Raw genomic sequence first — 17358 nt, 5'->3', positions numbered from 1 at the left:
TAATTTGAGCTCTCCATAAGAAGACTTAAATTACACACTTTGCATTATCACTTTTTTCGGACAGTATTCCCTATTAAACAGAGACGATAACTATGTGTTGTCTTTTGATTTGCTGAGTAACTTCCGTCGTTGACTTGATTTCATTGAGACTGCGATTAGTTCGCTCCAACTTGCGTTGCAGATCATCAAATTGTAATCTCCGTCATCACGTAATGGATTATTTGGTCCTCTTCACCTAATGTCCATGTATGGTGTGTGATACTGAACGATGTTTAAGCCAAGTTTATTTTAACATTATTTTTAGTTGTGTTTATGGTGTCATCATGTGCGACTGACAAACCGCATAAGTAATCAAACCAGGGTTTGTCTGCAATGCAATGATTCCGACCAAGGCCAAGGCAAAAGCCAGGCTACTTTCTACCATGAGAGGCGCGTGCGTCTACTCATTTAATGCCAACGTCGCGTTTTTAGGTCTGTTGTATTTTTTTGTTTTATTTTGAGGCTGGCATTAAGTGTTGTTTGCCTCTTTGTTGGTATATGATTTGCATATCTTGTTTTTTTTGTCTCTGGTTGGACACGTTAAAATTGTTATGGGTTCATTCTATTGTCTTGTGAAACATGGCTTCAGCATTATATAGTCTGTTAAATGAATGACATTGCCACAAAAGTTATGCGTTAGAGATTAGGACAGTCAACATCAAGCTATGTGATACCCATGGACGCGGTGAAGCGGAACAAAGCTAGATGTGCTCGAAGATAGTCGTGGGCTTGATTTACATTGCGAATACCGATTGGAATATATAACTGAGTTATGATTAATGTCGTAGTTAGAAGCCGCAACTTTTGTTGTTATGTTGATGCTATTTGACTGCAGCAAAAAAAGTTCTGGAATAAGTGTTAGGTTTATGTGATGCAAATTCATTGTTGTGGCTAGACTCTTGGACTCTAGAAATAATTATAATTTCAATTCTATTCATTTAAGTGGCAAGGCTCAATGAACGACGACAACAATCAAAAACATATGAGGATAGATGCAAAATATTGTTAGCTATGTGTGGCACGAATATTGTGTGTGGGCAGGAAGCGTCGAAGGCAGGCTCTCCTATACAAACTCATGCATTGTGTGTCGCCGTTGTCCGAGCGACTGCCTCCAATTCTGACCTGCAATGTACCTGATTTGGCGTGACTCAATTTAGGGTGAGACAAAAGCACATATCCAGCAACGGAGCATGTACTACCTTTATAAGTACAAACACTTCGGGGACAATGGACAGCAAGAGCAACAAAAAACTTGCAAACTATCTGCAAGCAACTGCATAAGTATCAACGCCCCATGTGATTGTCTCTTACAAGCCTGGCTCGTATTCTGAAGTTGGCACTTGAAGTTGCTGCTCTATAAATTTGAGGAATAGTCAAAGTCATAACGTTTGAGTGCTGCTAACTGAACATGGCATTAAGTCAAATATGCGCAAATATAAATTAAGCCACACTTCTCGACCGTCGTTGAATGCACTTCAAATTCAAATATTATTGTTTTATATGAAATTTGTCCAATCTACTGAAAACGATGTTGCCACTGGCATTGAAGGTCAACAACTTTCACAAAAAAGGCAAAGTTAGCGACCCCACAAATACCAAAAAAAAATAAATAAAGAAACAAAAAAAAAAGTAAACCAACAAAAGCATACACATAACAATTATACACAGACCCATTGCCAATCTGATTGGGTCGACACCCATAAGTAGTCTTTGCAATCGGATAAACACTGTAATATTATTTATAAACAGCACACCCAAATAGTTGGATAGCGCCAGAGCAAATTATCTGAGTGGCGTTACATAAAGATAAAACAAATTTCAGTTGGCAAACTACACATGATGCCTGTCATCATTAACTTGAAATCGCAATTGACCTAAAAGTCCTAATGCTTTTTTATTATTATTCGTTGAACTATAATTAATCTCCCCACTCAAATACATTCGTCACAAAATTATTATTGCTATTGGCAACTTTCTGCAAAAATAAAATCTATGTTTAGATTGCAGAAATGAGAGTTCATAAGAGACTAGTTATTTGTATAATTACCAAAAATATAGTTAACTGTGTCGGCTTGAACAAAAAAACCAAAAAAAAAATAACCAAAAAAAAAAAGAGGAAACCTCATTTGAGCTATTGCATGATTATTAAGTACAGTTGCCAGAGGCACCAAAGAGAAGAAAGGAAAAGAAAAAGAATATCAGTGTCAATGAAACATGAAAAAGGTTCAAATAATGCGCGACGCTTCAATATTGAGAACGAAAAACAAATTCAAAACAACAACTATAAAAACGAAAGAAAACAAGATTCTACTACGAGTATGAGTGTTCCAACGAGACAACAAAAAACAATAAAGAAAAAATACAGCGAACACCAAACAAACGGAAACAACATTAAAGCCAATGTCGATGTCCGATCTCGACCCATTTCGTTGGATGACTGTTGAAGAAGTAATTTCTCAGCTATGAGTTGTGGTAGCAGCAGTCAGCAGCCAGCTATTGAAGCGAATGGCCAAATGCTTAGCCCACTTGTAAAAAGAAACAAAATAAATTGTAAACACAGGCCCAGAAGCGAGTCGCGCACAGTTGCGCCGTCGCGGTTGGCCGTCGCCGTCGCGAGTCGTCGTCGCAGTCGGCAGTCGTGATTGGCCGATTTTTAAGGCCAAGCAACTTGCGCGGCAGTGAACTATGCATGAGCGAGAGGCTGCATTGAAGACTTAGTAAGCCTGTTTGTCGAACAGAGTTTAAAGCGGCCAGCACAGGGGGGGGGGGGGCCCGCAACGTGCAACCGGTGAGATTGGTGTTGCAGCGGCAAGCGGCAAGCGACGCATGTGTGTTGTGCAACCTGTTTTTGCGTGCTGCGTCTGAGTTGCTCGTTGGAGCGATCTTTATTCTTGTTGTGCGCTTATTTATGTGTTAGTGTTGAAAGTCAAAGTTGCTTTTAACTTGCATGAGAATTCAGTGGGCCGCATTCAGACAAACACACGTATATTATTATACTTTTATCAATCACTAGTATATTATGGAATCGTATTAAATCAGTTCTGCCGCCTTCAAATTCGGCTAATTAGAAGCCAGACACGAGGCCATTAAAGGCACCACATGCCCCGGCCCTCAATGACCAATGACAAAAACAAGTTAAAAAATATTGCCCAGTTCTCAGACACAAGATTCAACGGATATTCATTCGGATGTTTTTCACTAATACTCGTAGTTGGGTTTCGTCTTATTTCACAGTATATTTCGCGATTCTACAGTTTCTTGACTTAAATTTGTCAACCCCGAACAAGTTCAATAAACTGAGTTCGTTTGTGTGTGCCATCTAATACACTCGACTGGTTTTGGTCAAGTTCGGCACTTGCTTTTTGGACCAGCTTACTGTTATATTAACAGTTATTCTCATTAGGATATAATACAGAGTACTAGATAACTGGAAAAAGAATTATTAATTGCCTCGCTTCTGTTATTTTTTACGTAATAACTAAGGTTCTAAGAGCCTGGCATATCAAATTGCAAATCTATGCCGCGCACGTATCACACTGGCGTGTCGTACCGAAGACTGAGTGCGAAATTCAGGAAAGAGAGACGAAAATTGAAGATCCAGCAGCAGAAACACGGCAACCGAGGGCATTCGGGGGGGGGGGGGGAACGACCAACGAAAGCAACCCGTTCGCGCTTCAGCTTACATTTCTACAACGCTCTCGAGTTGCTCACCTAAGCTGCAGCTGCGCATAAGGCTTTCGATTGACAAAAGCCTCTCCTCGCAGCCCGCAGAGCCGGCTTTTTCGTAACGCCTGGCGCGATGCTTCTCCAATTTACTCACTAACACACACGCACACACACACTAGCATGAACTTGTAAGGCGGCATTCACGATCTGAAATGCTTTAATCGTACTCACTTCTGTCCCATCCTCATTGTCTGTGTAGCCGGCGATATTGAACACCAAACCAGGGCTACGTCAAGTCGCAGTCAAAGCAACGGACTCAGTGTGTAGGCCTGCTTGTGCTCAGCACCTCCTTCAAACTCGATATCATCAGCAGCTCACGTGTTCATCAGGCATATATACTGTATCAATCGCAATACGCATGACGTGCCATCATATGAAATGCTGGATGCTGTGCACATTTCAGATCCTTGTGCATGCAGCACAATCAGAATTGGTGACGGCATCAATTGGAATTGTATGGACACGGTGCCTTCGCAAGCACCCTGTCTCCAGATCCGGATGTAAGTAAAGCGATAGCGAACGGCGGTTGCAGCTCAGTCGGCAGACGCCATTGGATCAAGTTTTAGTTATAAAATAAATGAATACCCTAAGGTGGTAGCTACAGCAAGTCATTACAAGAACGTTAACGATAAGACGATAAGGGTCCATTAAACTAGTCAGTAGTAAATTATTGTAAAATGTTCTTTATTATTAACCCATTGGGATATTATTTCAAAGCACAAATACATTTCAGAAATCCTATGAGAATTCTTCTATATTAATGCTTTCTAGAACTCGCTGTGTGCTTTCGGTTGAATCTGATTGGATATGTATGTCAAAACATGCCTTGTATATTAATCCTCGAGCACGTCCAAGCCTTCTCTTTGGCCTCGCTCAACTGCTGCCACAGATTATCCCTGTGGGACCACAACAACAACCAGGGGCAACAATCAGACAAGTCGATAGCAATCCAATAGTAAGATCGCAACACGCTCCTGCTGTGATTTGTATCTAATTTAATGAAATAATTTCCATTATAGGATGAAATTGGCTGAAGCAATCAAGTATTGCTCACCTTGGTTAAATTTATCCACGAACTGCCATTTTCGATATCAAACTTGCACGAGGTCTCTGACTAAACTGACCACTAACTATAATGGCTAACAAACGCGCAAACACCTTTTGAACCAAGATAAAAACTCGGACATGGGAACACAGCAAAAAACCCAAATACGATAATCGATAATCGAGTCTAAACAATGCTATACGTGTAAACTTGGACAGACTTGCCGCGTTTACACTAGTCTAGAATTACTAAGATGAGCACTACCTACCTCTTCAGGGTGGGAAGTCCAGCGGGCAGTTAGGATTAGATGGATTCACACTAGACGACGTAGTGCCTGCACTAGGTGTCGTTTCTCCACCTTGGTGTCGTTTTCACCACTTGGTGTAGTTTCGCCACTAGGCGTAGTGCTCCACTGGGTGTGGTTTCCCCACTAGGCGTAGTGTGGCTCCCACTTGGGTGTAGTTTCGCCACTCGGAGTAGTACTTCACTCGGTGTGTTTAGCGCTAGTCGTGGTTACTTGGTGTTGTTGTGCTTCCCGTGAAGCACTTCTAACTTATCTAGTGCATCCTGTAGATCATCCTCCAGGCTGGCCTTCTCGACAGCCAACACAATCGTTGCGATACAGAAAGCTGTTGCAGTCAGTCCGAGAATATGGCCACTGTCTTGGCCGTTAACCCTGTACATAAATGCCACAATTTCGTATATTCGCTCACACTATGATATTCATTCAAGTTTTATGCACTTACAGGCAACCATTTTGCTTTAAAGTCCTTGCTCTAGAAACTCGCACGCTATGGGACACTTCCACTTTTGCAACGAGCTTGAACTCGAACTAATTTGAATGGAGAATCTGACCAACTATTTTGACTTGATAAACAGATCGATTATCGATTATCGAGTACCTGAACTGCCCAATTGCCTCAGCACATATCACGACCATATTATTATATATTACTATTATGGACATTTACGACCTTGTGTTTTATGGCGCCACCATATATATCCATAGCCTTTGAATAAGCTTAGTCATGATACCCAGTTCAGGTTCACAGTTATTCGCGTTTATCGGAATTATCAAAACTCTTTTTGATGGTCTATAAAAAATCGCCACTCGGATGTGGTAAAATAAAATATATCAGGGTTAGTTATGGCATGAATTTCGTATTCTTTATTGTTTTTAGCAACATTCCTTATTATGCAATTGGAATCGGGGAATAATTGACACACCATAATTGTATTTATTGATGCAATTGGATATTTGAAATTTTACTATGGGTTTTTTGACGGTCAGTGGATTGGCCGTCCCGTCCAACCAATTGGCCAATGCTAGCGCCCATTCTCCTGTAGCCAATTAATGTTGTACTTGATGGTTTCAATAGCCTGCTGACGAGACGCTGCACCAGCTCCAGACTCCGGTGTATTTATTGTAGAACGCTTCAACCTCATCCAGCTTCACCTGGCTTTCAAAGCGTCCAGTTATACTGGCAATCACTCTGCCAAATAGCGACTATTTAGACCAAAAGCGCTCAACCAGCTGAGGCCATTGCTCCCGGTAGAACTCCCAGACAACCGGCTCACCCACAGGATTGGCGGCAATATTTTGTATGCAAGGTCAGATAGTCTTAGCGAGCGAATAATGCTCTCATCCGAACCAACGATTGAGGGAAACGATAAAGAGCTGAGATCCTGCACACCGGATAGACCATACATAAGTTTCAAACTTTTTCGCTGGCATCGATTCAGCCTTAAAAATCTCCCACAACTTCTCCCAATTAGATTCGCTACTCGACTGTTGCATTCCGTAATAGTAGACGACCTCGCGTAGATCAGGAGCTGGCCGCATTGGCAGCCGTTGGATTATTGAGCCATGTTGGTGAAACGCTGAGCTGCTTGACTGAGACATCCAGGAACTCCCAGCGCACACGCTGCAGTTTAGCACAGACAGAAACTCGCAGGCGACTAAAGGGGAAAATTTAGAGATGGGTAATAGAAAAAAGGAATTGTTTGTTTCAAGCTTACTTTTTCAAATGATCGTCTGCGTCCACAGTCCAACCAACTTCTGATAAAGATGTTAGTGAGAAGATAACGCGCATAATTAATGTAAGAAACATAACTATCAGTGTACATTCAGACTGCTCTGTAGAATTTGCAGCTTAGAGGCAGCCACTACCATGGCACAAAGTCCTTCTCTTGTGCTAGGGTAAGATGTCATTTCTAGAGGCACGCTGTAGGCCAATGACCGGCATCGGCGAGGCAAATGCATTGCATCATTCAACAGAATGCGCACGATCGGCTAATGGCAAAGCGAGTGGGTTCTTCAATAAGTTGGTTATTGATTACCTCCCATAGATTGCTGTCATAGTTTGACACGATAGTAGTATCCATATTGATGCACATTCATTTTTGATCCATTTAACATCGCTGGAAGCTGCAATAGCTACAGAGTCTTGGTCATATGGAAGATCAGGTCCTTGACTTCACCGCTGGCCAAGGTATCTAGGATATATGTAACCGGAATGCTCCACTTGTAGTTGAATCACTAGCCTCTGCTTCTTCGTTATAGCTTCTCCTTATTTGAGAGGAATCGTTGTTGTGTGATGTAAACCCTGCATTAGATCGCGATACATTAAGCACTGGATAACCCATCTGCTCGGTCCAAGTACGCATCAATTGCTTAACATCGAGTCGCTGACTACAGCAGCTACTTCGGTCAAGATGTCATCACGTGACAGTATTGCCGTAGTAAAGTTAATCAAATAATTGGTAACTGCTTCTTCAAACTTCTCAGAACCACAAGGTCTCTCAACATACGAAGTATGGAGCCAGCCTTCTCATAGCTAATCGTATCAAAGAGTGCGGAGATTTTCGCTGGGTGACTCAGCCTTTTTGAACAATTGATGCGAAGAGAGTTTCGCGTCGAAAACGAGAGTACCGGTGATGTAGAGCAATTATTTGGAATTGTTTCAGCTAAGTAAAGAAATTAATACAAAAGAAAAATGAAGAAATGATAAAAATTGTATATGCTAAAACATACCATTCCCCAGTCTGGATATACGGCATTCACTCCCTCTGTACTGCAAAAACCGAGCGAATCCCTCATTTAGCCACAGATCATTCCACCATTTGCAATGGTAACAAGATTGCCAAACATTGATGAGTAATCTCATGAGCCAAAACTCAGCTATAGACTGTTTGTTGTAGGTAGAGCTGTAGTCATCATCATAGAGCAGAGCAGTCTCGCGATAGGTCAACAATCCCCAATTTCCATTGCATTTGAGGCGAAGTCGGGAATTGCAGCCATATCCAACTTGGGTAGCGGATAAGCAACTTTAAAGTACTGGATGTGTAGTACTCTGTGACAGCAGCACCGAAGTCAAGGCGAATTGTACTTTGCTCAACTGATGAGGTGTGGGCATATGCGCTTCAGCTGGAAGTCGTTTCCAATTCCATTGGTCTGCACTGTCTTACTTAATGACTCAAAGTCCGATACAATGATACATGCCAGATACGTGCTCATTGGAACGCTAATACCAAAGGTAGCCATGGTATTCTCACCCAGGTACTGGGTTTCCTGTTATTGAATTTTAGTTTAATTTGAATATGAAATTTGTCCTAAGCAATGTTGGGTCTTACAAATTTTGTTCATGTTCGATAGTGCATCGTAGGCATCGGTCGGATGGACGACGGTAATTTGGAAGGTGGCCTTCATAGCGGGCTCATCGAAGCAAGGAAAAGCTTCACGTGCATAAGTTGCTTCGAATTGCGTTGTAGCAATATTTCTGTATGAAAAATAATTGCATACTTTCAGGCTGGAAACAGCATCAAGTGAACAGAGAAATCCGTTACCCTTTTGCTCTCCTGATGGCGCTTGATAGCTGCTGCTGTAAAGTCCGGTCAGCTTATTCAATAATTGTCCTTCAAACAGCACTCCCAGAGTGATGACCGCATTTACCGTCAACTCCTCCGCCAAGTCAATGATGAGAAACTCACGCACAGTATCAAGTTCATAGTTTTCTACCTCTCTGTTCAGAACATAAACATTGCTGATGGTCAATTTGTTCGAATGCAAGATGATTTGCTTTGTTGCCTCGATGACTCTAATTGTAAATCAGTTCCTGGCCCGTAAAATTGCCAGTTATCCAATTCAGGTGCAAGTACAGCGTATAATGTGTGGGTGCAAGGGCCGTGGGCAGACGATAATCAATCTACATTTTTCTACACGATTTTCATATTAATTGATAAACACATTAATTGTGTAAGTATGTATTTTTGTCTCACCTCCTCTTCGTCAGCTGTCACTCCGTTGATCACAGCCAAACGCAGCAACTGCCCAAAAATAATATCGCGCGTAGCCAATTTTTCGATATTAACATCTTAACTGTTGGAACGCGACAGTTCACTGAAGGTAATGCAGTTAGTTTAGGTATAAACTATAGCAATTGCGGCTATATAATATACTCGATACTTAATTTGATTATGGGCACTTGTATCGCTTTATAACCAATAATTGTGATAACACTTTAGCCTTAGGTCATTCAAAATATGGATAATAAGTCGGAAATTTGGCCAAATGATTCGAGAACACCGAAAAGAAATTATTAAAAAATTAAAGAAAATCTGTGTTTGAATTAACGCTGCATTGTGAATGCTTTAGATTATTGCGAATGCTATGTGTTAAAATAGGAAAAATTTCCAATTTTTATTATTGTAGTACATAATTAATAACATTTAATTACAATCGGGTTAATTTGATATACCAATATTAATGTATTTTTTTTTTAACAAAACAGTGTTTGTTCTGTCTATTAAAATTACAAAAATTAACCATAACACATTTATTTGCATGACTAATTAAAAAAGTAAGGTAAGCCACAGTTTACAGTGGACGTGGAGTAAAGATGATCGCCTTAGGCAAAGGTGTATTTATTTTTCGATATTTACTTTTCAATTAGTATTTTTATAGTTTTTCCACTTAGCCATGTAGTAATTTCATCGCTATTTTCTTGCAGCCCAATTAATGTTGTACTTAATGGTTTCATTGCCTGCCAGACGAGAACTGGCACCAGCTCCAGACTCCGGATATTGCTAAAGAAGTATTGCACCCCTCCAACTTCACCTCACTTGCAAAGTTAGCTGTAATGCTAGCAATAAGTCTGCCCCAAAGTCCGATCATTAAGTCCAAAGCGCTCTACCAACTGAGGCCATTGTTCCCGGTAGTATTCCCAGACGATCGGTGCACCCACAGGATTGCCGGCAATGTATTTGAACGCAGGTGAAATAGTCCTGGCTTCGAACGATGCTCTCATCTGTAGCCAGTTCAAGGTAACGATAAAGCAGCTGAGCATTCTGCACACCGGAAAGACCATACATAAGCTTCAACTTCTCGCTGGCATCAGTTTCAGCCTTGAAAATCTCCAAAAGCTCTCCCAGTTGACTCGCTACTCGACTGCTGCATTCCGTAATAGTAGACGACCTCGCGTAGATCAGGAGATGGCCGATTGGCAGCAGTGTTGATTCTGAACAAAGGTAGTGAAACGCTGAGCTGCTTGACTAAGGCAATCGGGAAGTCCCAAAGAACAAGCTGCAGTCAGCACAGAAACTCGGAGGCGGGCTGCAAGAGAATTGCAATTGAGTAACTTAAGAGAGGTATACTTATTTTTCTAACTTACTTTCTCAAATGATTGTCCGCATCTACAGTCCAGCCCCACTTCCGAGTAGACATTAGCAAGAAACTAGAACGCGCATACGTTAAGTACGAAGAATAACTATCGGTTACTGCAGGCTACTCCTTCAAAGACTGCAGCTTAGAGGCAGCCACATACCATGCACAAAGTCCGTCTCCTGTGCCAGGTAAGATGTCATTTCCAGAGGCACGCTGTAGGCTAATTGACTGGCATCGCGAGGGCAAAGGCATTCATTCAACAGATGCGCACGATCGGCAATAATCGAAACGAGAGGGATCTTCGATAAGTTGATTATTGATTACCTCCCATAGGATGCTGTCGTAGTTTCACACGATAGTAACCAGTCTGATGCACATTCATCTTGATCCACTTAACATCGTTGTCCACTTCAATTCCTGCTGCATCTAGATTATAGTCGAATATCAGGTCCTTGACTTCACCGCTGGCAAAGGGTATCTAGGATATATGTAACCGGAATGCTCCACTTGTAGTTGAATTCACTAGCCTCTGCTTTCTTCGTTATAGCTCTCCTTATTTGAGAGGAATCGTTGTTGTGTGATTGTAAAACCTGCATTAGATCGCGATACATTAAGCACTGGATAACCCATTGCTCGGTCCATGTGCGCATCAATTGCTTAACATCCAAGTCGGTGAATACAGCAGCTACTTCAGTCAAAAAGTCATCAGTGACCGTATTACCGTACTCGAATTTAATTTAAATAATTGGTAACTGCTTCCTCGGAATTTCTCAGAGCCAACAAGATTCTCCAGCATACGAAGAATGGAGCCAGCTTTTGTCATAGCTAATCGTATCGAAAATTGCCGGTAATCTCATCAGGTGACTCGACCTTTTGAACGATAGGGTGTGATGAGAGCTTGGCGTCGAAGATCAGCACTGAATGCATTGACAAGATTTGGATTGTTCCAACTAAAAGAAAATATAGAATACAAATAAAATATCTATTCAAAGCTGTCTCCCCAATGCTTTTACCATTCCCCAGTCTGGATAAACGGCATTCACTCCTTTGTACTGCATAAACGAGCAAATCCCTCATTTAGCCAGAGATCGTTCCACCACTTCATGGTAACAAGATTACCGAACCATTGGTGGGTAATTTCATGAGCCAAGGTTCCAGCTATAGACTGTTTGTTTGCCGTAGAGCTGTAGTCATCGTCATATAGCAGAGCTGTCTCGCGGTAGGTTACCAAACCCCAGTGTTCCATTGCACCCGAAGCAAAGTCGGGAATTGCAGCCATATCCAACTTGGGTAGAGGATAAGGTACTTTAAAGTACTGGATGTAGTACTCTGTGACAGCAACTCCAAAATCCAGGGCAAAATCTACTTTGCTCAGCTGATGAGGTGTGGCATATGCACCCATCTCGAAATCCTCACCAATTCCATTGGCCCTGACTGTGCTCGTTTTTTTTCTCGAAATCTGAGACAATAATACATGCCAGATATGTGCTCATTGGAACGCTCATGCCAAAGGTGGCCATTGTATTTTCACCCAAAATTCTGCGTTTCCTGTAAAATATAAGAATTAGTATTATCCACTGTGCGAATGGGTTTAATTGGAACTTACAATTTTGTTCATATTGGAGACAGCATCGTAGGAGCCTTCACTGGGATGAATGACACTGATATTGAATGTTGCCTTCATTTCAGGTTCATCGAAACAGGGGAAGGCCTGGCGTGCATAAGTTGGCTCGAATTTCGTGGTGGCAATTTTCCTGTAAGTAAAACGTGTTGCATACTTTGAGGCTGTAAAGGAAATTATTTTTTAATACTTTGCTGGCCAGCCGGCGTTTGATAGCTGCTGCTATACAATCCGACAAGCTTATTTTGGATTCTCTCCAAACACTATTCCAGAGTAATGGTAGCATCCACTGTAAGCTCCTCAACCAAATCGATGATAAGGAACTCACGCACAGGATCAAGTTCATATTTGTCAACTTCTCTGTTCAGCACATAAACACTGGTGATGGTAAGTTTGTTCGAATGCAAAATGATTTGCTTAGTTGCTTCGACAACTTTGATACTAATCAGTTCCTGGCCTGTGAAATTGCCAGTGTCTAATTCAGGGTGCAGATACAATGTGTAGTGCGTGGGTACAACAGCCGAGGGCAGCCGATAATCAATCTACACGATTTCAATTTTTACACGTTGCGATATTAATTGATAAAGCACTTCAGATATGCATATATTTCGGTTTCACTTACCACGTCATCATCAGCTGACACTCCGTTGAGCACAGCCAATGTTGCGACGATGAAAAATAATATCGCGCGTAGCCAATAGTCTGAAATTAACATCTTAACGGTTGGAGCAACGAATGGCAACTGAACGCTATGCACATAGTTTGAGTATAACTATGGCTATGGCGGTGGCCATAACATGCTCAATAACTCATTTAGATTATGGTCACTTGAATCGTTTTATGGCCAACAATTTCGATAACCTCTGCGTTTAGTAAGTTTCAGGACGGATAATGGAGTCAACACTTTAGCGATACAAATCGGAAACACCCAGCTATGTTCCCATGAATTGAATGTCATCGTATGTTTACTTCAAAGAATTTCTTAATTTCGATTCTAAAAGTTTTAACAGCCTTTTAATCTAACTAACTTTTATTGAATAAAAACTTAGTGACGACGTCATTATTTCATTGATAAAACATCAACGCAGTGTTTAACCTGCAAGTACTTGAATCCTGTAATTTTTACCCAATACAATATTTAATCTCTGAGTACTCCAGTTATATTTAATCACTGATAAAAGTAATTATAAAGTTTCTTCTCGTTGTCTTTGAAGTCCCCACACCCACTATCGACAATGGCCCAGGGCAGAGTCATAAACCTGCCAGCCGAAGAGTTGAACACCAATAAGCTGTTTTAGTTTACATACGCTGCACTTAATATAAGTTCATATGTATATTCCTAACTGCATATGAATAATTCTGTAAACAATAATTTATTTTATTTTATTTCCAGTTAAATAGCACAGGATTTAACTTTACTTTTGAAATAGTTCTGCTCAGCGAGCAAACAGCAAAATTTATATAATTCTGAAATTTGTATATTTTATTGATCAAAATGTTTAACATAGAAATATTTATATCAAAATGCAACGCGGCCAAAGTTACCTGTAAAGTATATTAAATATAGCACATATTATTATTATGTGCACATAGATTTACAGCTTTTTATTTGAACAAAAGATGATATAGTTGGATAAGTATTTCAATACTTTCACTCACCGATGGAATTATAAAATTTTGAAATTATTTGCATGATTCTTTGAAGAAGATTTCTCCGTCAATATAAAATTTGAATTATTTGCATGATTCTTTGAAGAAGATTTCTCCGTCAATATAAAATTTGAATTATTTGCATGATTCTTTGAAGAAGATTGCTTCGTCACCCAATTTTTTATAGGTGCATAATTTTCCCGCAGCCATTTAATATTGTACTTGATGGTTTCGATGGCCTCCTGACGAGATCTGGCACCAGCTCCAGCCTCCGGATATTTCTTAAAGAACTGTTGCACCTCCTCCAACTTCACGTTAGTTGAGAAGCGGTCAGTAATTTTGGCAATTACAGTGCCCATTTTGCGATCATGTAGTCCAAAGCGCTTTACCAGTTGCGGCCATTTATTCGGTAGTAATTCCAGGCAATTGGCCCACCGACGGGATTGGCGGCAACAGCTTCAAGGCAATTGAAATACTCATGTCTCCGTATAATGCTTTCATTTGTAGCCAGTACAAGAAAGCGATGAAGCAGCTTAACATCCCGCACACCGGAAAGACCATACATAAGCTTCGTCTTTTCGCTGGCATCGGTTTCAGCCTTGAAAATCTCCAAAAGCTTCTCCCAGCTTGACTCGCTACTCGACTGCTGCATTCCGTAGTAGTAGACGACCTCACGCAGATCAGGAGCTGGTCGATTGGCAGCAGTTGGATTATTGAGCCAAGTGGTGAAATGCTGAGCTGCTTGACTAAGACAATCAGGAAGGCCTAAAGAGCAGGCTGCAGTCAGCACGGAAACTCGCAGGCGACTACAAGGAAGGAATTTAGATGGAATACAGAGATAAAAAATAAATTCTTTTTCACGCTTACTTTCTCAAATGGTTGTTCTCCTCCACAGTCCAGCCCACTTCTGGTAGACATTAACGAGAAGACTACGCGCATATTTGACGAAGCGATTATAAATATCTGTAGTGAACAGGATATTCTTTAGGATCTGCAGCTTAGCGACAGCCACATACCAAGGCATAAAGTCCTTTTCTCGTACCAGATAAGATAACATCCTTAGGGGTACATTGTAAGACACTTGACTGGCATCAGCCAAGCTGAAGGCATCATCCAGCAGATTCGCACGATCGGTAGTATGAAAGCGAGTGTGTTTATCATAAAGTTGATTAATGAGTTGATCCCAAAGACTGTTCTCATAGTTTACGCGATAATACCCATACTGATGCACATTTAGCTTGATCCATTTAACTTTTCTGTACGTTGCAATAGCTACAGAGTCTTGATCATAATGAAAGATCATGCTCTTGACTTTATCACTCGCAAAATTTTTCCAGAGTATATTTAACTGGAATGGTCCATTTGTAGTTAAATTCACTTGGTTCTGCTGCTTCGTTATAGCTCTCCTTGTTTGAAAGAAATCGCTGTTGTGTGATGGTAAAACCTGCAAAGGAGCGGGACACATAGAGCACTGGATAACCCATCTGCTCGGTCCATGTACGCATCAAATGCTTTACATCAAAATCGTCGACCAAAGCAGACACTTCGGTCAAGAAGTCATCGGTCACCGTATTGCCATACTTGAATTTAATCAAGTAATTCGTAACTGCTTTCTCGAATTTCTCAGAGCCTACAAGGTTCTCTAACATTCGCAGGATTGAGCCAGCCTTGTTGTAAGTAATGGTATCAAAGAGAGCTATGATCTGATCAGGGGATTCAGCCCTTTGAACTATTGGATGTGATGAGAGTTTGGAATCGATTATCAGCACTGGATGCAGTTCCTCTGTTATGAATTGATCCAGCTATAGAAGAACATGAGAGAATGTGTTAATTGTGTTAATGATTTGTATTTACCATTTCCCAATCCGTATAAACAGAATTGACTCCCTTCCACTGCATGAAATTAGCGAATCCCTCATTTAGCCAAAGATCGTTCCACCACTTCATAGTTACAAGATTTCCAAACCATTGGTGAGTAATTTCGTGAGCCAAAATGCTAGCTGTATACTGTTTGTTCCACGTGGAACTATAATTCTCATCATATAGGAGAAGAGACTCGCGATATGTCACCAAGCCCCATGTTCCATTGCACCGCGGCAAAGTCGGGAATTGCAGCCATATCCAACTTCGGCAGAGGATAGGGTACTTTAAAGTACCGAATGTAGTACTCTGTAATAGCAGTTCCAACCTCCAGAGCAAATTGCACTTTGCTCAACTGATGAGGTTGGGCATATGCGTCAATCTGGAAGTCGTTTCCAATGCCATTGGCCTTAACGGTGCTATTTAATTTCTTAAAATCTGAGACAATAATACAGGCCAAATATGTGCTCATTGGAACGCTCGTAGCGAAGACAGCCATTGTATTTTTACCCATATTCAGCGTTTTCTTTAAAAAATAATAGTCATTATTATTCGCTGTTCGAATGGGTTTAAATGGAACTTACAATTTTGTTCATATTGGAGACAGCATCGTACGATCTTCCACTGGGATGAGTGACACTGATGCTGAATGTTGCCTTCATATCGGGCTCATCGAAACAGGGGAAGGCCTGACGAGCATAAGTTGGCTCAAATTTAGTTGTGACCATATTCCTGCAAAAAAATATGTGGCATACTTTCAGGCACTCTAGAAAGTTAATTTATGTAACCTTTGCTGACCGTCCAAAGTTTGATAGCTGCTAGTGTACATTCCGCTTAGCTTGTGTTGAGTTTTTCCTTTAAAACCTAACATCAATTCTATGGTCTCATTTGACAACAATTTGTCCTTTAAATCAATTATCAGGAACTCACGGACAGAATCAAGTTCATATTTAACCACTCTTTTGCCTGGTACATAAACACTGCGGATGAATAGCTTATCAGAATGCAAAATGATTTGCTTGGTAGGCTTGATGACTTTAATTTGAATCACTGCCATTCCATCGAAATAGCCTTTGTCTAGACGAGGGGACCAATGTATTTTATAGTTCGTGGGCACAAGCGCTTTGGGCAGACGATAGTTAATCTGCAAGTTCATACGATAGTTTAAAGGCACTTATATTGATTTATGCATCACTTACCGCATTTTTAGCCGTTAATCCATTAAGCATGGCAATTATTGCCACGAGTAAAAAAAGTATTGTGTGTATCCTAGCGTCCGTTTTTAACATATTTACGTTTAGAGCGACGACAGGTAACTGAAGTCAACTGCGCGAATGCACTTATAATAATATAGATAAGAAGGCATGACAAATCTACAATCATCCATTTAATTACAAATAATTTCAGTATTATCCATTTAATAGAATTTCTCTTTTTAATGCATGACTAATAAGAGAAAAATATGAAGTATTTGTAATGATAGTTTAGCTTATGAAATTTTCTCAATCATTTTTGCCGCATAATCCCATATTACATTGAAAGTGAACAAGTTCTCCCAATGGATGTCGATGATATTAATATTGTAACTCTCATGGGCTTGAAGTAAAGTGGTCTCCCAATCTCCAAGTTTGACAGCCTCCCTGGCACTCACAGCCATAACTATTGCATGGTCCCTTGCCGCAAAAGTGTTCGTTTGATTGCATTGCTTTTCCATTAGCGCAAATCTTAATAATACAGCCATGACCCGAGTCCATG

General features: G+C 40.7%; 2 pseudogenes; both read right to left on the bottom strand.

Moving 5' to 3' along the window:
* Positions 1-6080: 6080 nt before the first annotated feature.
* Positions 6081-12824, bottom strand: LOC117573371 (uncharacterized; annotated as a pseudogene).
* Positions 12825-13566: 742 nt separating this feature from the next.
* Positions 13567-16929, bottom strand: LOC117576280 (glutamyl aminopeptidase-like; annotated as a pseudogene).
* Positions 16930-17358: the final 429 nt, after the last annotated feature.

The sequence above is a fragment of the Drosophila albomicans genome, unplaced genomic scaffold, assembly GCF_009650485.2.
Source record: "Drosophila albomicans strain 15112-1751.03 unplaced genomic scaffold, ASM965048v2 utg000358l_pilon, whole genome shotgun sequence".
Taxonomy (NCBI): Eukaryota; Metazoa; Arthropoda; class Insecta; order Diptera; family Drosophilidae; genus Drosophila; species Drosophila albomicans.
This window is presented reverse-complemented; position numbering and strand designations above follow the sequence as displayed.